Genomic DNA, 22,321 nt, shown 5'->3' on the forward strand with positions numbered 1-22,321 from the left:
TGATGTGGTTCATTTTTAGCTCTGCTTTTTTGAGCTCACAGATCTGTTTGAGGGTGGTGTATCAGACGGGGTGGGTGGGATCCGAGGCGGTTTGAAGAAGCAGAGCTGACTGTGAACTGCAGCGTATTTTTAATAGATAGCAGTCTTCTTGAGGACTTAAAGCTCTGGATTCCCCAGCCTCACTCCCTCCTACAGTGCTTGGAAGCGGTATGAAAACTGCATTTTTTCCCCCAGCAAAATAGCAGTCTGAATGCTGGGAAAGTACAGATTCTCTGTAATTTATGCAATAGCTGTGGAAAAGATGCCCAGGCCCCCCCCCCCCAATAGCAATGTATTGATTCCTGGTGCACACCCAGTCACCCAGAAGGTCATTTGGTGTACCAGCACACCATATGCCGTATACACCAAATAGGGTATAGGAAGCAAGATTCTGGCTGTATTCCTTAGATGAGGATCCATGTTTTAAAATTCTGTGCAAAGGTAACCCAGATTCTGCACCCTGTACGCAAAGCTGGCAAACTTTCATATATAGTTTTTGCCCTCTTCACACTGCATGGTTTATATTTGGTTGTGCTAGTCGTGATACCAGTAGAGGGCTTCACTATTATCACGTTCACTGGAAGTCTTAGTTACCACCTTCTGTGTTTCTGAGATCTCGGCAAGTATCGTCATCATCATCACACCTACAAGTTTGTTTTCACAGCTGTAGGGCCTAGAAACTTTTTTAAGTAAACAAATGGGTGCTGAATTCAATGCCCAGTACAAATGTCACAATGAAATACCGCATCTTAGATAGATACTATGGTGATCTTTGGAATCGCAGCCATGTTGATATGAAGACCTGATAGAGGTGTCCATTTCTGCCTGGATGCATGCATGAAAACATGCTGAGTGTGCAGAGTAAGAAGTGAATTCTGTCCCATTGACAAAGACCGCTGTGATTCCTGGGCTTGCTTCTCCATTGAACGTTGGGTCTGTTCCCGTGAAGGTTTGAATCTTTGGCTGCAAGCCCCCTTTTTAAAAGCAATTCACTACAAAGGCTGTTCTGAATCCAAAAGGAAGCTTGAACTGAAGGATGAAGCCAAGCCATTGTCCCCCCAATATCAAATGCTTTCCAGGACACATGCTGATGGCTGTGGAGTCCGGGGATGAGCAAATGGATTTGTTTATTGTCGTAGAACTTTGCCAAAAACCAGCACTGAAGCCTGTCTCCAGAAATCCAGGTCTGCTGCTTGAAATTGGTTTTGCTTGGAGCCTACTGTTCGTTCCTCTTGAAGCAACCCTGTCTCTTGCTTACTTAAAGAACATTCCAGCCCCTGCAGGCAGTAGAAACCTGGCCATGCGCATGTATTTTTACTTAACAACACTCTGATCCCTTTGGACCATAAGAACGGAGTGAGCACAAGTCACACTGAGTCAATTAGAATTAAATTCTAAGTTGGTTGTGCTCCTTGTGGCTAATGTGAAGCAAGAAGAAACAATGGGTTGTAAATTGCTGAAAGGCAGATTTAGGATCAGTATTGCTGGGACAGGAGAGTCTTCTTGATTGTGAGAGCAGATCTACAACTGTGCAATCAGTTTCATTGGAGGCTTCAAGAAAAGGGTATGAGAAGGATGGTGCAATATATATATTTTTATTGCATTTTTTATCCCACCCTTCCTCCATGGAGCTCTTGACACGCATGTGCAGTTCTTCTGCACTTCATTCTAGTAGCAATCCTGTGAAAGTAGGTAAGACCGAGAGATGGTGACTAGCATAACATACACAGTGGGATGGATGGATGGCTGGGATTCACATCCAGTTCTCTCTGGTTCTAGTGCAGCACTCTAACCATTACACCATCCAGCCTCTGTCAAATCTTTGGGGGCCAAAGTTTTTTGTTTTTGTTGGTGCTGGGCCTGTTCAGGTAGGGGTGTGTGTGTGTGTTCTCTAGGAACAAGCAGGCTTGTTAATATTTTTGCCTAGGGATGTTGACTGTAACTGTAATTACAACCTTCTTGATGCCTGAAAGTAACTATTGGCCCCTTCACTTCTGTTGCCTGCTGGGCCTGTCAAACTCTAACTATGCTTCTTAACAGCACAATTCCATGCATGTTTACTCAAAAGTAAGTCTCATTGTGTTCAATGGGCCTCACTCCCAGGGAAGTAGGCACAGGATTGCAGCCATACCAGGCAGGGGGACAGGAGTGTGGGTGATGGGATCAATGGATGGACATGTTTGAGAGGGACAGGTTGGTCGTCTTGACTGTGAGAGCAGATCTACAACTGTGGAATCCGTTTCATTGGAGGCTCCAAGAAAAGAAGGATGGTGCAATATATATTTTTATTGCATTTTTATCCCACCCTTCCTCCATGGAGCTCTTGACACGCGTGTGTAGTTCTTCTGCACTTCATTCTAGTAGCAACCCTGTGAAAGTAGGTAAGACTGAGAGATGGTTGGCAACCTTCAGTCTCAAAAGACTATGGTATAAGCCTACAGCACCTGCAATTCCCAGGCGGTCTCCCATCCAAGTACTAACCAGGCCTGACCCTGCTTAGCTTCCAAGATTAGACGAGATCGGGCATGTCAGGGTAACAGTTGTGACTAGCCTAACATACACAGTGGGATGGATGGCTGACTGGGATTCACATCCAGCTCTCTCTGGTTATAGTGCAGCACTCTAACCATTACACCATCCAGCCTCTGTCAAATCTTTGGGGGGGGGGCAAAGTTTTTTGTTTTTGTTGGTGCTGGGCCTGTTCAGGGGTGTGTATATGTGTTCTCTAGGTACAAGCAGGCTTGTTAATATTTTTGCCTAGGGATGTTGCCTGTAACTTTAATTCATTTCAGGCATCAAGATGGTTGTAACTATTGGCCCCTTCACTTTTGTTGCCTGCTGGGCCTTTCAAACTCTAACTATGCTTCTTAACAGCACAGTTCCATGCATGTTTACTCAAAACTAAGTCTCATTGTGTTCAATGGGCCTCACTCCCAGGGAAGTAGGCACAGGATTGCAGCCATACCAGGCAGGGGGACAGGAGTATGGGTGATGGGATCAATGGATGGACATGGTTGAGAGGGCAAGTACTGCAGTGGCCAGGGGCAGTAGGTTATAAGCATTATTTCCAGGTGCAGATCTGGCAGACCTTAAATACTAGAGCTTGTTCCTGTGTGTATGCATGTGTATATTTTAAGTGTTAAATTATTGCAAGGCACCTTTAGAAAGAAGAAATCATTTTGACGAAAATCAGCTTGTCAAATCATGTGATTTGTCACAGAATGAATTGTGAATATTTGGGACAATGCAGATTTGTCTTTCCGTGTTTGTTATATAACTTCCTTTCCTAATCTAATATAAAAGAGTGATTCTTTAAACACTGACAAAGCCAGATCCTCCTTCCAAAGTAAGTTAGCCAGAAAACTTGAAAAGTAAATCCAGAAGGACTAAACATAATTCCCTCTTTAAAGCTGGCTTCTTTTTGAAGAATTATATTCTTTTCCTGGACCCAAGTAAGAGTGAAGCACCGAGTTGCATGTGTTCTCACGCTTTTTGGAGACTTGGAGGAAGACTATCTAAGGCGGTGCTATCCTGGCAAGAATGCCTAGGACTGTAGCTCTGGGTTCCTTTTGTACTATGGCCGATTCAGTCTTTTATGTGCATGTAGTATTACCAGAAGCAGAAAAAGCATTAGATCCCAGTCAAGCACAAATTAAACAGCAATCTGATAATGCTAGTATGGTGGTTTGGGAGTTGAACTTGGACCCAGAACAGTCAGGTTCAAGTCCCTGCTCGACGATGAAGCTTCCTGGGTGAGCATGGACCAGTCACTATCTCTGAGCCTTGCCTACCTCACAGGGTTGTTGTGAGGACAACAGGAGGAGAGGAACTATGTACACCACCCCGAGCTCCTTAGAGAAAGGTTGGTATAAAAATGTAAATGAATAAATATCTACTTGGGAGTCCAGTTTGCTGGGTTGGACTTACTCTTGTGGAAACGTAAGTAGGGTCAGAACGGATGTCTTTCTGAAGCAAGTTGGTAGTAGCGTAGATGGGGGGGCTCAAAGTGCTAAGTGCTGTGTAAGCAGCCACTCCCGCTCATGTTGGAGCCATGCTGGGCAATGACAGCAAAGCGCAAGCGCTCACTGAACCAAACAGCGTCTCCTGCGTGTTGCCATCGCTGCCTGGAGTGGCTTCAACAGAGTGGGAGGGGTTGCTTATACAGAGCCTTGCAAGTGCCTGCAGTACTTACTGATTCCCCCCCCCATATGCTACTGTCAGTTGACAAGCCTGTTGTAATTAAAAATGTAAGCTTTTTCATTGCACTTGTATGCCCATTTTATCCCGCCCGCTTCTCCCAGGAACTCGACACTTGCATATATAGTGGTTCCTTCCTCCCCCACCCCAACATTTTATCTTCCAACTACCCTGCGGGATAAGACTAGATGAGTGGCCCACCATCAGCCAGTGAGCCTTCATCTTGTCTGTGCAGGGATTTGAATGCCTGTTTCCCCAGACCCAGTTCAATACTCTTAACCAGCACACTGGCTCTTGTCTTTCACATATTTATATTGAAATTGATTAGACTTGGGGCCCAAATCCTGTCCAAATTTCCAATGCTGATGCAGTCACAAAGCAGCCCCTGAAGTAAGGGAACAGATGTTACTTTAAGGAGGCCTCTATGACTGCCCCCCCCCACGTGCAGGATGCAGCTTGCTCTCAGTTGGCATGGTTATGTTGGCATCAGTGGCATAGCTAGAGAGGGTGTGTGTGCCTCCGTTTTGCTCCTACCTCCCAGAATGGCTCTGAAGGGAAGGGAGAGGTGCTGCTTGCAAGCCATGGTGAGGTTCCCTGCAAAACGTGGTGCTTTGCACCCCCTCTAGCTACACCACTGATGGGCATTGGAGTGTTGAATAGGATTGGGCCCTTAGTTTCTCTGCAAATCTACATAGGATTGGTTTGCAAATCCTGTACTGTTTTCAACAGGATGTAGTTTGGACTCGCTTTCCCTTCTCTAGTTCCATGCTCTCAAGTTTACATTGCCCATACAAGATGTGGAGCAAACTGTACCTTCAGATCTCAGAGTGAGCAAACAATTAGAGTACTTGTGAAATTAATTTGAGATGCTACTTTTGCGTAGCTTGCTATCAACAAGAGTCTAACAGAGTAGCTTCCCATTCAGTTCTGGCATTGAAGATGAGTGTCTTAAAAATAACTCTCTTGCGTATCAATTTGTCTTTTAATTCTTTCTTAAGGGCCCTCAAGTGGTCAAATCCAAGCTGGGGGGAGGGGGGAATTCAAGGCACATGGATTGATGCTGGCTATATTTTAACCATGTCTCTCCCTTGGTCTGTTGCTGGCTGACAGAGGCCTTGGCAGACTTGTATGGGTGGAAATGATTTTGGATGTGGAAAGCTGCCCTCGGAGTAAACACGATGTGAATATTCATGGGTTGTGCACCCCTGGTAAATGGTTTTGTATTGAGGAGACCAGCACGACCCACTAATATACAGCTTGTGGAGACATGTGCAGCATTTGCTTGCAGGTTAGCCACAACATACGTATATAAGAGCAGTGAAGGAGGTTGACAGTGCGTAGTCCCAGAAGGCATAAACCTCTCTGCTGTTGAGGGATCCCTGCCATACATACACGGTGCTTATTGTATTCAGAGGGATGACATGATGGACAACTGGACACAGTCCTGATGTGTGGGGAAGTCCATGATCCTGCCCCACTACTCGTGTGCATGTTGGGGGGGGGTGTATGCGTGTTTGAAATGGGTCTCCCGTGTCTTAATGGTGCAAATCAGAAGCCGACACATCAGAAAGAAAGCAAGGGTGTTGGCTTGTTAATAACCCCTCTTCCCCCGAACAAGTGCACACTGTTTCAGGCGTGAGCAAATCTGAGTTTCCTGGTTCAAGCCCAATGGAAAATCAGTTTACTTCAAGCAAGGAATGGGAGGGGAAAAACTGGTGTGCAGGGTGGGGGGAGCCTGGGGTCTTTCAAGGCTGATTCATGGTTGTTATCCTGCTTTTTCAGATGTAACACCAGTTAGCTCACTACACCCTTTCATTACGTTATGACGCAAAATTTTCTCCAAGCAAATCTAAACAGGAAAGAAATCCCAAAAGCTCTTTAAAGGTACCTCTGTTTGAAAGCATTGTTTGGTCAGTCATTTCAGCATGGCTGTGATGAGGCAGAAATTTATTTTAAAATAACTTGGGGTGTTCAGGGAAAAAAATACCCTGTTGAAACAACCAGGGTGTTTTCTGATGAACCTGGCTGTTCTGATGAACCTGTTTCCAGGTTCAAGTCCCCGCACAGCCATGAAGCTTCCTGGGTGACCTTGGGCCAGTCGCTCTCTTAGCCTCACCTGCCTCACAGGGTTGTTGTGAGAACTAAAGGAGGGGAGGAACTCTGCATACCACCCTGAGCTCCTTGTAGGAAGGCTGGTTTAAAAAGAGTGACAAGATTAAAACAAACAGCTCTACATGAATTTTATGCCTGTATTACTTGGTAATAGATTCAAGATGTAGATTTTACTTCATTTGTTTATAGGATAAAATGTTTTCTCTCTGCATCCCTGGTGACATTTCCAAAACGGAGAGCCAATTTTACATTGTATTTGGGTTTTTGACAATGAAGCCTTGTCATGATTTGTCTCTGCCTTGGGGAGAAGAGCATGGAGAGAGAAAAGCGAGAGAGCTGGGAAAAAATCAGGGGAAATGGTGCTCTAGTTCATATGGTGTCAGTAGCAGCAGCTACCATTTGCCTCTGACTCCACTTCCAAGAGTGTGCAACCCCTCACAACAAACCCTGTGTGTGTGATTCTCTCCATTGAGGTGCAGGGGAAGAGAGAGAGAGGGTACAAACACTCTGTGCTGTCGAGCATTGTTATGGTGCGATACGCCTGCATTCTTTGAGCAAAAGCATCAAACTGCCTTGTGACACCTTAAAGATGGATGTATTGAGGCATAAGCTTGGACTGGAGCCTATTTTGTCAGTTGCGTAAAGTGTTGGGCCGATTTTCTGAGTTGGCTAATTCTTTCACTTGCATGCACATGCACAATCAAATATGGAGAGAGAGAAAGTGTAAACAGTACAAGATCAGTGCAAGAGATAGAATTGTCACAGATTTGATCTAAAGTGAAATAAGTTCAAGATGAGCAGGGCAGGCCCATTCATGAGGCTTACTGGGGCAGTAGCCTCAGGCAGCAATCTGCCAGTGGCCACCTCCTCTGCCATTTTTCTTCTTCCAGCCCCTTTTTGAAAAGGAACTGAATGTCAGCGTGGAGGAGAGGAGAGTAGTAGGCTAGAGCAGGGGTCTCCAAACCCTGGCCCGGGGCCAGATGAGGCCCACGGAGAGCCTCTATTCGGCCCGCAGCCAGCCTCTGATCCCCTGAGAGCCTCTGGCCCAGTTGACCAGGCAGAACCAGAGTTGTGCTTGTGTGTGCTTTATTTCCTTGGCTGTGTTGATGCTTGGAGAGATCCTGGACATTTGAACCCATTGATTCATTCATCTAAGTTCCATCTCTAATGTATTTATTTAAATTTTATATTTAATTTTTTTCCCCAGCCCTTGACACCGTGCCAGATATTTGATGTGGCCCTTTGGCCGAAAAGTTTAGAGACCCCTGGGCTGGAGCATCAGAGAGTAATTAAGCATTGGATGCACCATTGAGGGTTGCTTACCTGCGTGGGAGATGAGCATCAAGATTCTGGCCTTGCATGAGTTTCTAAAGCAGGGAAACTACTCAATAAACCACAATAGGGTTTTCTTTTGTCTTCAGCCTGCCTTTTAATCTCCATGCCAACCTTTGCCCTAATTCATGTTTCCCAAACTGTGAGCCGTGGTTTCCCAGAAACCAGCCAGGGAAGCCATGGAATCCTTGTGAAAAACCCGTTGCCCTATACAAGCTATAGGATTGTAGCTCTACTGGGGAGCCACAGTTCTGGTTCACCAAAAGACCCTTTTTGAACTGGTCTTTGGGATTCAAGTTGCATTCGATTCCCTGCTGGAATGACTGGGTCCGGGGTTAGATACATCTTCACTAAGCTCCATCCTATGATTTTACGATTGGATTATATTTGAATATATTTATCATCTGATCTTCTGATTTGAATTTCTGCCACTGTTTCATGTTGATTGGATTTTATATCTTTTGATTCTGGACTACATATATAACTTTTGATCTTGAACATGCTGACTAGGGAGTAAACCTTATTGATTCTTTGTCCTGAGTAGAGCTATGTAGAGTTGCACTGTGCATTGTGATGGTGTCCTGACACTCTGCAGCAATACCTTTCACTTTTGTCTGGTTAGGGGCCAGAGCATGGAGGAAAGTAAAAAAAATGAGTGACTATCAAAGGATAGTCTTATTTAGCTTGCCAATTTATTTTGGCCCAGCAAAAAAAAATCAATAACTATATAATACGTGTGAATGCGAGTGAAACCTAAATAAATAGAAATAAGAGAAAAAGAAACATGTGAGCATTGTGGAAGGTTGGATGAAATCTGACAAAAGAGTATAGCATGTGGACGAAACTTGAAATGTAGTTATGATTGATAATGGCTGAAAGAACAAAGTGATGAAAGTCAAGGTATTGCTCCTTTTCACTATATACGGATTGTGGAACCAAACCACACATGCTTGGAGGCTTAATAAAATCTATTTAACTGCCTACCTGAGCAACATACCTAGCTAAGCTTAGTTATGGTATTCTAGCCTCAGGATTTTTCCAGTACCCTGACGGTATGCACAAGACTTTTCTTTGCAAGGTGGGGACACAGCAGCAGAGTGCATGGCTTGCACGCAGATAAATAGAACTCTATTGGGATCTACTGGTAGGCCTTTGGGTGGTTGCAGTCAATCAGCGGGTGTTTCTGAGTCTGTATTGTTCACCAAGAGCAGAGCTGTCCAAACCCCAGTCTGGGGGCTAGATCTAGGGTTTGAACAAACCCGTCTGCCCGTTGAGCAGACCTTACTGTTCTGCAGGGTCACTGCGTGCCTTCCCACTCAGTTGGAGGACAGGGATGCTCTGGGTAGTTGCGTCTGCCCAGACTGTGGTGCAGCCTTCTGGGATGCAGGGCAACAAAGGAGATTGCCCAGAGCGTCCCTGTTCCTCGATCAAGTAGGACTACGAACGGCGACTCAGTGGAACGGTAAGATGTGGTCCGAACCCGGACCAGGTTTTTGATACGCAGCAGTCATGAGTTTGGCGACCACTGACCAAGAGCAACAACAAAAAAGTCTCTCTCCCTACTAAGTTAGGCTCCTGAAAAAAACTTGAGAATGGCGACCGGAGTGGATTCTTGTGCAAAAGGACTGCAAATTCAGTTGAAAATACATTCCTGGGCAGAGCATGTGCTCAGAGGCTGTCTGCTCAATTAAGCCAAGTGTATGTCTGTTTACAGCTCCCCCTGTCTCTTTTGGGCACCTGGCTCTAGTTAGTGAACCACAGGATTCTAGTTGAAATCAGAGGTCCCACAAGTCTGAAGTCCGCCCATCCCGGCCGTAGAATGCTGCGTGGATGTTTAGGTGCCGGCAAAGGCTTTTGTTGTTGGACTCTTTCCTGCAAGTACAGTGAGCAGCTTGTTTGGATCTTCACCTCTTGCTGTCGCTTGAGGCCATCTAGAAGGCCACTGCTCCTGTGCTTCAGTCTGTGATAGTTCACGGCTGTGGCTGTCAACAAGCACTTCTTAATGTCAGAGTTCCAGGGTGTTTTGTTGAGTGGTGCTGCTCATTTGTTTTGTAAGGAAGCCTGCCTTCTTCAAGCCCCTAACTCCAGGATGCTCTCATTAAATTAAAGAGAATTACTCCAAACTTGAAAATGTGGAAAATTACAGCACTTGCATATTTTTTTCAAAAGGGCTTTTTAAATGCAACCGGGACTGACAAGGCACTGGCGTGAAATTGTAATGTATTCCATGTTCTAGGGTTTTGAAGTCCGTCAGACAGAATTCTGGATTTAAAACCGAGTTCAATTTCCACATCAGCCATGAATGCACTGCCTCTGTAAGAGGAGACAGCGGTACTAATACACATCTGGTTTTGTGTTTGAATATCCTATGGCTTTCATGTGTTTATGCGCATTTCAGAATTGGACACAAATGTCTGGGAGTGCAGCATAAAGCGATTGTTTGATTCCCTCTGAGCTTTTACAAGACGGAGTTTATTTCCTTTGGCATTTAAACTCCCACTTTTCTGGCTGAAAGTGTAGTTTTTAAATATCTTCTGAAAGCTTAAATAACTTGGGTGTTCACATAGGAGTATAAAAATGTGTATTCTACCCTACACAACACAGATTGTCTAATCACCTTGCTTCTGTTGAAATTTCAGAGCCGCTTGTGTCTGGCCCAGCCATAAAGCAACCTGATGTGACCTGTATTTATGGTGGATGGCAGGGAGGTGAAAGATTCAGCATGCCCTTCACTCTGCCGCCTTCTCCCTCTAGCCCACCACAGATGTGACCATACTAATCCACTGCTTGCTCGCTAAAAAGCAAGGGGAATCAGGTCCTCTGCTTTCCTCCCTGTTTTCCGTACTTGCACACAGTTTAAAGTTTAAGGGGAATGCATTGCTTCAAACTACGAGTGAAGCAGTGCTTTGCTACCCCCTCCCCACATTCCATGTTCACACTATTTACTGGGGCATGTGCCCTTTCAACCCTGTGCAAGGACAGAGCATTCGTAAGGAGGCTTTTCTTTGGAGGCTGTATTTGCACCCTCTGGCAATGGTGGCAGAAGTAACATCTCCAGGCAGTGGACATGGGTGGGTTGGCCCTGAAACCACTTATGTGTAGAGGCTCATGGTGAATGATTGGGGAGCCTATTAAATCCATAGCCAAAGCTGCACCCTGTTGCTTCCAGGTGTCGTGCTGTGCTGAGATTGTTGTATCGCTGCTAGCAAAGTACCAGCTTCTGTCGGCAAAAACCACCTTGTGATGTGTGACCTGGGATTTGTTGATGTGATAAGACAAGGTTGCCTCCTGACAAACTACTTCCAGTCGTTATCCCACGCGCTTCATGTAATTGGGTTGCATTGTGCTGGGCTTGGAGCCAATGGTGGGCAAATGGATGGCGAAAGGCGTGCAAGATTGGCGATGGTGCAAGTGCTAATAGGGTAACCCGTATGTAAAGCAAATTTAGGACACTAGCATTTTTCAGATGTGTGTGTTCAGTGAACTTGGGGACCGGCATCATGTTGGCTGGGTCTGGTTCCGTTGCTGACCATTTGAACAGGCCCTCTGTGTGTTTGCAGATGTGGTTGGGAACCTTCCCGTTTAAAGACTCTCAGTTGAGTAAATAAAACCCTTTGCCTGTACAATTGTGCAGACTTCCTGATCACCTGGATGAGACCCCCTGCTTGTGCAGCTCCGTAGGGAAGGACAAGTCTGTTGCTTGTCCCGTTGCGCATGTTTATTGAACATGTGAAGAGTACTGTCCACAAACGAAAGAGGAAATGCTAGCAGGTGTAGCTTTTCTCAACCCTCCAAGGCAAATGACAGCTTCTTAAGTAGTTGTTGGCATCCTTCAGTCTCGGAAGACTATGGTATCGTGCTCTGAATAGTGGTTCTGGAACAGAGTGTCCTCTCCAGTGCGCAAAGCCTGGGTAAAGTAGGTATGGAGGATAGACTGTTACCCATGCAGCAAATCCCCCCTCTCCACGTCGCTGAAATGGTCCAATGGAAAGGCAGAAGCCAATATGGTTGGTTTCAGCGGCGTCGTAGGAGTTGCCAGAATGTGACTGTGTTCAGCTGCAAACTGCCTTAGGGATTCCGGTTCCTGATTTTGCCTTGTGGTTGACTCCTGAATCCTTTTCCTTAACTGGGTGTAGCCACAAGGCAGTGGAGGTTTGGGATCAGAGTTTTCCTTCTCTCAGATGAGCTGCCTTCCCAGGCTAACGAGTTCCATCTACCCGGTGGCTGTTCAGTTGCCTCTTACGACAAGTACAGCCAAACTGAGGGCCTATTCTTATCCCCCAGCCCCCAGCTTCTTAAACCAACAGACATTTGTTGCAACCTAATTTTTGGTGGACTAGAGTCCACATCAGTAGAAGTGCATCTGATGAAGGGGGCTCGGGAAGCTGTAGCTGCCGAAATCCCTGCTTTTACCCAAGTTAAGTGTTACACGAGCTAATGGCGCACACGTCCCATCCTCTTTGCAACAGTTTGTCCCCACTACTAACAGTTGCGTCCCTGCCCTGGTCTTGCACTTTGGCTTCTGTTGGTGTGTATGAAAAAAAAATGTGTCTCTTTTAATGTTTTGGGAATTACCGGTGTTTTTGGTGGGTCTGAGAAAACAGTTATGTGACTAAAAGGTTGTCCGGTGCACTACGTGGGCTTTCAGAAAACACTCTCCTTGCTGACTGCCTCTCAAGCAGGATGGCTTCCAGGTGTCACCATTTTATGGATGACTTATGGGATGTGCTGTTTGAGGAGCCAGTAGATTTCCTAGAGCAATGTGCCGCGGCAGGGCAGCTGGAGGATGTTTTATGATGTGGCTTTGTGGGAAGCAGCAAAGCATTTATTTGCCACCACCCAGAGCTCTTTTTAGGCATTACCTTGAGAACACAGACAGCAACACATGGGGGAGGGAACCAGGAGCACACCTGGAAACCCAGCCTCCATGCCGACACATGAGCACCAACCACAAGTATAGCAGTGACACATGCTGTACCCATGGAAACAGATCGTCCCTGTGTGCCTTATCATAGTGATAGACTCTTCCCTGGTTTGTGGCTACAGACAAACTGAACTTGTGATTGGTGGGGCAAGTGAAGTGTCCTTTCCTGAACGCTATACCTGGTAACAGGTAAACAATGTAGCTTGTCTGTGGTTGCCAAAACTGCTTCTTTTCCTATTTTAGGATTGGGACTGAACTGAAGTTCATCAAGTTTGAGACCACCCCTAGTCAAGGCAGGCTTGCTTTGGAGCACATGACAGTTTCAGTGTAACAGCCATAGTTTTTAATTTTTATTTTAAATATTTCTCATTCCCTTTTCCACAAATGTGCTTCAGCTGAGAGGCAAATCATGTACTGATAAGGGCAATTTTTGGACTTTTGTTCACTTTGGCTTTTGTTCAAAGCCAATTGGATATGATCCCAGGTTCATCTTTGGAGTCATCTAAATTCTGTTCAGTTTAAAGGCCACTCAAATGATCTCTTGGGGGCCCCTGACCAGTGAGTGTGCATATTACAACATTGGTAGGAATGGGAAGTATGAACTCATCAGTCTCCAAGGACCCTGAAATGCTACAAGAGGAAAGGGAGGGGGGGGATCTCAGGGTCCTTTTCCCTGTCACTTAACAGTAAGCAAGCATGGACAGTGACTGGACCTCCTTCAAACCTATTTTTCTCTGCTGAGGCCTAGTGTACATATGCAATAGAATGAAATGATAGAATGGGTGTGGACGGAACCACTTCAGACTGCTGCTGGGGAGTGCCTGTTTTGTAAAGAACTCCCTGCAAGTAGAAAGCTAGCACATCAGGGATAAAGCACTAGCCCAGTCCTTGAGCTAGTTTTCTGTTCTTGAAAGTTCTTTTTGTTTGTTTTTAAACAGAGGGAATCTTTTAAAAAGTGATCCACCTATAGCCTGAAGTGGCACATCACCTCAATAAAATTCCTGCTCACCATTGGTCCTCAGTTTTGGCTGGGCCTTTGTCACCAAGCCAAAACTGTGGTTGTTCATGAAGAACCCTCCTCCCTGCTTTCCTTTCCTTCTCAAGAGGAGGTAAGGGGGATCCGACTGGCTGATGCTCAGCAAAAGTGCTCTGGAATATGACTGCTAAGCTGTGGCCAGGTGGGTCATTGTCATCCCTACCTTTCTTTCAAGCAGGGTTGGGGGACCATGATGCTGTCTTGCTTGACCTGGCAGGACCAAGACACTTGGGAAAGGTACCTTGGCAAAAACGGTTCCAGCCTTCCTTTTGACAGAGGAGCCAGGAAAGGGGTGAAGAAGCACTGGCAATTGTTGGGGTGATTGATGCCCCCATCCCCTTTTTCATGCTCCAAGTAGGGGAGGAAGGCTGGCACTCCTCTTGTTTATCAAAACGGTGCTGCCGCTGTGGGCAGAGCAAAATGTGAGCAAAATTGTGAACTTGCATTATTTGCAGGCAGACAAAAGAGACTGTTGATTGCCGGAATAACACCAAGCAGAAAGAAATGGGAAAGAAAAAAGGGTGGAGTGTTGCGTTGCTTAAGCCCCTGCAAGTCCAGTTATTCCAGCCACCTCGTTCTGCTGCATGTGGGGACCCCATTTTTTCCCCTCCCACAAATGTTTCGTTATCAGCCTCATCAGAATGCCCTGATTAGATTTTAATGTCCCCCTGGGCTTTCCCTACAGCCACTTCTGGAAGCAAGTTTATGGTCTAAACTAAAACATTGGTGTGAATTTTAGAAGTCTTGCAATCGGATGCATCACCGTTCCCTATGGGCACAGATCTAGGTGGGGAGGGAGCAGCGAATGTCATGGCTTTGTGGTTGATCTCCCCCTACCCCAAAACTGCTTGAGGATTTTCTTCTGCCTCAACCTCATGTGTGAGCAAAAAAAGACTGCTGGGAGGGTTCCTTGGTATGCAGCTAATTTTGCTTCCTGACTGCAAAGGCTAAGCATTTGGGCTTCAAAAGCTTAAAACCAGTAATTTGGGGCCCAGTCAAAGATTTCAGCAAAGGCTGGCAGGTTGCTTTTGCACCCAATAGCACTTTGTAAAAAAAAAAAAAAAAAGACACTGTGATTATGGCAATACTTTTAAATAGCCTCGGAGTGAATATGAATCCCCTGCAGGTGATCAGGGCCACTGCTGTAAACTGAAAGATTCCTGGCACTTATAGGCCCCCAAAGCCCCTAACAGAAGCATTTGGGGACAAGCAGCTGGTGGAAATGCTTGTGGGCTAGCAACCCTTGTAAACTCGCTTTGAAGGCTGGGCCGCGGTACTCCTTTCAAAATGAACTTGCATCACTCCTTCCAGCAAAGCATGAAAATACCTGGCTGCAATATTAGATCTCCCACTGCTTTCAGTGAGGTTTACTCACAAGTACATACTGCCTAAGACACTGCCCCGGTTTAGATGCATTGAACCCCGGTTCAATGCCTAGAACCCCAGTTTAGAACCCCAGTTTAGATGCATAGAACCCTGGTTTAGATGCATTGTGGGGAGGGAGGTAAATGCAATGTGTGTTGGGTGCATGGCTGAGAGATCAAGGCTCATTCACCTGGTCTGATTTTATGTCTGAACAAAATTGAAGCATCAGTGGCATTCCTGGTTACGCTACCCCCGCCCCGGGGAAAGTCATGACAGCTAAACAGACTTCAGGCTGATTTCAGGTTTTGGAGTGTCGTTGCACCCAGAGACCTATTAACAATGGATGCAAGCAAATGCATAGTTTATGCGTGAAATATTTGGCTTAAATGGTTTTTATTTCAAACGTGGACCAAGGTGGAGGGGCAGGAAGCAAGTGGGCACGCAGGCCAAGGGGAATGCAGTGCCTTGCGACAGGAGGGGCTGAATTCTTGGCTTCCTCTTGGGTCCTTAGGAGTTGCATTCCTGTAGCCCACAATAGCTGGTGTCTTGGAAAAAAAAGAAGTAATTTGGCATTTCCACCAGAAGTCTTGGAAATGACTGATTTACACTCTGCCTTATCGGCTTAAATGCAGCTGTTCAGATTGGCAGTTCAAGACCGGGCATGTGGAAGGGGGACGAGCATCTGGTTTTGATTGGACCTTGCCTTTGGAAATGCTTCATTCCCGGTTGTCACTTTGTGCTCTGCACTCTCTCCCTCTCTCTTCCTTTCTTCCTTGCCTCCTTCCCCTTTCCGAACTTTACAAGACTTGCAGGAATGCGCACACATGGTTCTTATCTCCCCCCCCCCTCTCCAGCAGGAAGAAAAAGTCAGCTTTTCTGCTGGTTAGCAATTTGTGACATGAGAACTGCTAGATGCATTAGTCACTTCTACTCCAAATAGAAGTAGTGGTGTGTTTTTTTGGGGGGGGGGTAGGTTAGTGATTTGGAGGGGGGAGGGAACTTTAAGGAAGGGAAATGGCCTTTTGTGCCTTTTCTTGGCCGGAGCGCCACTGTTGCTTCTTGGAGTTTGGACTGACCTTTCCTCCGGTTTGCCTCCAATAAAAATATTTGTGTTTGCTATTGAAAGCAAAGTGGAATGGTCGCATTTTGCAGCCACTCTGTACAAATGGTGGGGACTATCTAGGCACCAAAGATGCAGCAAAGGTATTGGCCTCTTTGGGAATCCTTGGGTGGGGGAAGCCGTCGCAAGGCTGTGGTTTTGTCCCTGGGAAAGTCTTGCTTGTGACCAGTGGTGTAGCTAGCGGGGGTGCAAAGCCTCAGTTTTGCTCCCCCACCAGAATGGGGGAGGGCCTCTTGCATGCCGCGGTGAGGCTCCCTGCATAACTTAGCGCTTTGCACCCGCTCTAGCGATGCCACTGCTTGTGACAACTCCAGGAGAGTGGCCTGGTGGATCAGAGACTCGCTCAGCAGGAGATAAGCAAATTCTTGATCTCTCCGCCTCTCCCCATCTCACCCCCACTGCTTGTTCATCTTCTGAATGCTTCTGGGACAGAGCTCAAAATTCCGTTACTCGGCTTCACTTCTGCAGTGTTCTGGAGTTGGGACGAAAAGTGAGGCTGTGGAAAGTCTGTCCTGTTATTTCTGGGGCTATTTCTGCCTTCCCACGCCCTGGCATTGCAAGTTTGTGACACATCAGTGGAAGCAGACTTGTGACTTTGGCAAAGGAAATCCAGTCTGCAACACCGGCATCTTATCCAAAATGAGTCTGCTCCCGGTTCAAGAGGATCAGCAACTCTACAGATGTACATGATGTATAGGGGGATATGATTGAGACATACACAATTATGCAGGGGATGGACAGAGTGGATAGGGAGATGCTCTTTACACTCTCACATAACACCAGAACCAGGGGACATCCACTAAAATTGAGTGTTGGGAGAGTTAGAACAGACAAAAGAAAATATTTCTTTACTCAGTGTTTGGTTGATCTGTGGAACTCCTTGCAACAGGATGTGGTGATGGCGACTGGCCTGGACACCTTTAAAAGTGGATTGGACAAGTTTCTGGAGGAAAAATCCATTACGGGCTACAAGCCATGATGTGTATGCGCAACCTCCTGGAAATGGGCTGTGTCAGAATGTCAGATGCAAGGGAGGGCACCAGGATGCAGGTCTCTTGTTATCTGGTGTGCTCCCTGGGGCATTTGGTGGGCCGCTGTGAGATACAGGAAGCTGGACTAGATGGGCCTATGGCCTGATCCAGTGGGGCTGTTCTGATCTTATGTTCTTACATCATTGTTAGTTTAATTTTGCGTCATGTTCACTGTTCAACAGTACAATCGTCATCGTACATTAATGTGAATCTGTTGTCAGCCCTTGTTGTAGGGGGTAAGATAGGCTTAACTGAGTGACAACTGGAGCAATGGAATAGCCTAATTGCCCACCCTGCAGTGCAGTGGGGTTGAAAGGGCTGCCGCTATATCCAGCACGGGCATCAAGGCTGCTGGAGGTCTCCCTGAAGTAAGGGGACTTTAGTCCATTTGCCCTGGGGTAAACCTGAGGGCAACATGCCAGAAGCCTGTGCTTTGGCCCTGGTAGATTGGGCCATAAGTCTGCAATCCTGGACACACAATTACCTGGGAGTAAGTCCCATTGAACTGAATGGTTCTGGGCAAAAAAGCAAGATTGTCAGCAAAATCCTATGCTTATCTACTTAGTTTGATTGTGCTGATACACAATTTTTTGCATAGATCCATAAGTAATAGTCACAAATGTGCCAGTTATTCTGGATACTGACCTGTAAGAGCACTGTCTGAGGAGCATAATTACGCAAGGGATGGATAGAGTGGTTAGAAGGATGTTCTTTCCCTCTTGCACAACACCAGAACTAGGGGGCAGCCACTAAAATTGAGTGTTGCGAGATTTAGAACAGGCAAAAGAAAATATTTTTTTACCCAGCATGTAATCAGTCTGTGGAACTCCTTGCCACAGGATGTGGTAATGGTATCTGGCCTGGATGCCTTTAAAAGGGGATTGGACAAGTTTCTGGAGGAGAAATCCATTACGGGCTACAAGCCATGATGTGTTCATGCAGCCTCCTGATTTTAGAAAATGGGCTATGTCGGATGCAAGGGAGGGCACCAGGATGCAGGTCTCTTGTTACCTGGTGTGCTCCCTGGGGCACTTGGTGGGCCGCTGTGAGATACAGGAAGCTGGACTAGATGGGCCTCTGGCCTGATCCAGTGGGGCTCTTCTGATGTTCTGCTGAGCGGAAGGTCTCAGATAGTCACAGCACCCGTTGGCTGGAAAATAAGCACAAATCTGGCTCTGAATTCAGTCGTGTTATAGCAAGAATTGTTGTATCTGTTACAGATGAGGGGGGCCTTTGTGCATCATAGGATCCCTGGTTCAATTCCCACCAGCTGCGATTGGCTCACAGCATCACCATGTAAATTATTGTAACAGGTTTTCTTTAAGCTGGCGGTCTTAAGGAGAGGAACAAGCGTACAACTTTAGAGTTGCTTGGCAGGGGAAAGATGTGGAGAAAGAGCAGCCGCCTTGGAGGGAAGCGAAGGACTTAAATCAGAGCAAGAGCATTCTCTGTTAGTTTTTTCTATTGTGTTCACTGACTGGCTTGGTGAGCTTTGTCTATGTGGCATCTTTTAAAATTAGTACAGGCTGGAGAGGGAGCCAGGAAAAGCTTGACAAGTGTATAAACCCAGGGTGGAGGGCTTCAGGGCAGGGAATGTATCACAGCCTTAAAAAAGGGGATGTATCACAGCCCTAAAAATAACTTTAGAAGGGATAGGGGCCCATAACCACTCCGTTCCCTGGCCTTTTCCTCTGTTGTTGCCTTACTATTCACTGACTTCCACCTATAGCTGCTGCCTATCCTCACCACAACCATTGCCAGTCAACACTTACGCTTCCTTCAAGTCCCCCCTCAAAACCCACTTTTTGCTGTGAAGACTTTAGCATAACCTTTTAGTGTCCCATTTGCAATTAAGCCAGTGTAATAGAAATATTCTTGCTTATCCCTCCTCCATGTGCCTCTGCTTAAGAACATAAGAGCAGCCCCACTGGATCAGGCCATAGGCCCATCTAGTCCGGCTTCCTGTATCTCACAGTGGCCCACCAAATACCCCAGGGAGCACACCAGATAACAAGAGACCTGCATCCTGGTGCCCTCCCTTACATCTGACATAGCCCATTTCTAAAATCAGGAGGTGGCACATACACATCATGGCTTGTACCCTGTAATGGATTTTTCCTCCGGAAACTTGTCCAATCCCCTTTTAAAGGCATCCAGGCCAGATGCCGTCACCATATCCTGTGGCAAGGAGTTCCACAGACCAACCACATGCCTCCCTGTTGCTTCCAGTAGTGTAGCTAGAAGGGGCGCAATGCTACGCTACTGGTTACCTCTCCTGTGTTTTAAAGATTGGTCAGTATAAGACTGCCATGCACATTTATAGTGCAATATAATAGCAAACAGCATTTTCATTCCACTCTAAAGCTACAGCTCCTTCAGCAGCTGTTTTGTATCTGAGAAATGTAACTCTAGATTATTGTAGGAGCTGTTACGCTTACTTATCTAAGGAGATGAATGAGACTAGACTTTTCTTTGCAGAAGCCTTGCTAATCCTCAGCAAGGCTTGTTCTTCTGTATGCTTATGCTTAACCAATTTTAGCCTTCCTGTGCTTTTTGCCCCTTTACCTTGGGCAAAACCAAATTACTGTGTATTCTGATTGCATTTCCTGTTCGCTCACAACTTGAGAAATCTTTCAGCTGCCTGGTATCCTAGATCACTTCAGGGATGGATAGATACTCCATTCTGTTTGAATGCTGTCAGCGATTAAAAGACCCTGTTGGAATAACTCGAATAAAAATATCTTTTACTGCTTTTGGAACTTGTCCAGGCCTGGCAACTTGACAGGAGATGGGAGTTTCACAGGTGAAGTGCAACCATCAGGACCATTTTTCTAGGAATATCCCTGCTGGTTCAGCTTTCTACTTTCCACAGAGGCCAACCTGAAAGCCCTCAAGCCACAAGGCAAGGGACCTCTTCCACTTTGCTCCTCAGCCCATGGCTTCTGGACCTTTCCAGCATCATGGCTACTACACATGCGTTGACCTAATACTCCTTTGGAACCATCTGACACAAATGGTCATCATAAATAGTCCTCGTGGCAGTGAGTTCCACAGAATAATGATGAACTGTGTAAAGAAGGCCTGTGTTTTCCCTGAATCTGTTGTTTGTCAGTGTCTTCAGATGTCCCTTTTTTTTTCTTATGAGGAAGAAAAACTGTTTCTGTATACCTTGGATGAATCTTTATCATGTTCCCCTTTAGCTTGACTGTTTTTTTCTAAACCAAAAATCCCCGCTTGCTTTCTCCTTGCCTTGGAGGGCAGGCGCTCCAAGCTCTGGATAAATTTGGATGCCTTTCTTGTACTCTGCACGCCCTTGTGGTCTTGACTGGGCATGTAGCTGGCTGAAGCCTTCCAAGAGTGTTCTTGGTCTGACTTAGAGGCCACAAACAAGAGGAACAGAGACTGGGCTGTTATAGACATCAAATGCTGCATAATGTTAATGGCATCTATCGAAGACTGGAATTAGCATCTGCTGTGAACAGATGTGTCTTGGCATTGCTGAAAGTGTAAATCAAGCCATTCGTGTCTTTAGTAGTGAAAGCAGTTCTGTGCATTGCCTCCTTGCAGTAGTCTGGATGAGAGCCACAAGGGGATTCTCCTCTCTCTGAGCTGGAGGAGTTCTCTGTCCTTTTCTCCTCCTGCTCTTCCTCCAGGGCTTGTTGAAGGACAGCAAATGTTGTGCTGTTTCGGTTTATTAGCTCCGGTTAACGCAGCCTGCTGTGGTTTATAAATAGCTGCCCAAAGTGTGATATGGTAATTCCAGAAATGGCTGCCAGTCACATTGGAAGCTCTCTTCTGTGCATTTGCGATGGTGGCAGAAGGAGTCTTGACGTTTCCTGGGCATCTTATGTGTGTTCTCTTGCACTTCTGTTCTTCCTGCCACTTTCCTTTTTCTCTAGGCATGCATATTGGAAAGGGGGCGGTATGGACAGAAGTTGCACATCCATCCCATGCAAACACATGGGATGGAGGAGGGACAACCTTACAACTTCCTCTCATACTGGCCTCTCCAATGTTTATTGGAGCGTTAGTAAATATTTAGTGAACCTGTTGATGTATCTAATTAGGAATCATTTTGTCTGAGTGGCCACTGTTTTCTCCCTGCCCCTGCACACACACACCCCTTCAGTTTTTTGCTCTTGGGCAGTACAAATTATCATCACAAAATTCTGCTGTTGTGGCTTAGCTGCAGGCATAACCTTCGTAGGCTTGTAGGTGCAAATTCCGACTTCTGTTTTCCTTATAAGGGCCATTGCTCAGTGGTAGAGAGGATGCTCTGCATGCAGAAGGTCTCAGGGTTGAATTCCCCCATCTGCTTAGGTGGTGGGGAAAGAACTCTCTCTCCCCAAGACCCTGGATAACCACTGCTGGTTGGAGTAGGTGATAGTGGACTACTGGGCTGGCCAATCCATGAGACTCTGGTTGTGTATGGGCAGAGGGCACCCACTCCTTTCCACTCACCTGTGCTGTTTATCCCCCTCCCACTTTTCAGATAGGAAGGGGATGTATGGAAGAGTGGGCATCACCTTCATCTTTTCCATGTTGTCCCTGTCTTCATTTTCTAGTCCTGAAAGTGGGAAGAGCAGAGCCTGGCACATCACCAGTTAAGGGGAAGGGGCTACACTTGACACACCACATTAGGTACTGGAAGGTGTTGGGCCAGCTCCCTAGATGAACCATTTATCTGTCTCAGGCAACTTCATAAGTCCACCTTGTAGCTTTATCCTCCCTTTCCCCCACCCAAACAGGCATTTAACTAATACCTAATCATCTGACTAAACAGCAACTCTGCTGATGCACTGCATATAAATACATTTACATGTTTGAAAAATGGTGGTGTTCAGATATCTCTGAACACCACCCATCTCTGATGGGCAGGAGGTCTGGTCTAGAGGGTAGAGCCTCCGTTTGCCTGAAGATAACATCCGAAGGTTGCCAGTTCGAGGCCACCGGCACCGTGAACGGCGAGACCTTGAAGCAGCTGACAAGCCTAGCCGAGTTATGCTGAGTTATTCCACCTGCTCTTTGGCCGCTGTCAGCCTGTGTGGGAGGAAAATGGAGGCCAGAATGTGATACCAGCTCATAAAAGATCCATCTGAAATGTTGTGGTTCTTGAAAGACAGAACCTTCTTTAATTGTAAAAATCCCTATTGGGATTTAGTATA

At 46.2% G+C, this 22,321-nt stretch overlaps 1 protein-coding gene across 2 annotated transcripts in view; it reads left to right on the forward strand.

Moving 5' to 3' along the window:
- SEPTIN11 (septin 11) overlaps window positions 1-22,321 on the forward strand; it is a 91,298-nt gene that overhangs the window by 13,050 nt on the left and 55,927 nt on the right. The gene's annotated exons all lie outside the window — the stretch shown is intronic.

Source organism: Tiliqua scincoides, chromosome 6 (assembly GCF_035046505.1).
Source record: "Tiliqua scincoides isolate rTilSci1 chromosome 6, rTilSci1.hap2, whole genome shotgun sequence".
Classification (NCBI taxonomy): domain Eukaryota; kingdom Metazoa; phylum Chordata; class Lepidosauria; order Squamata; family Scincidae; genus Tiliqua; species Tiliqua scincoides.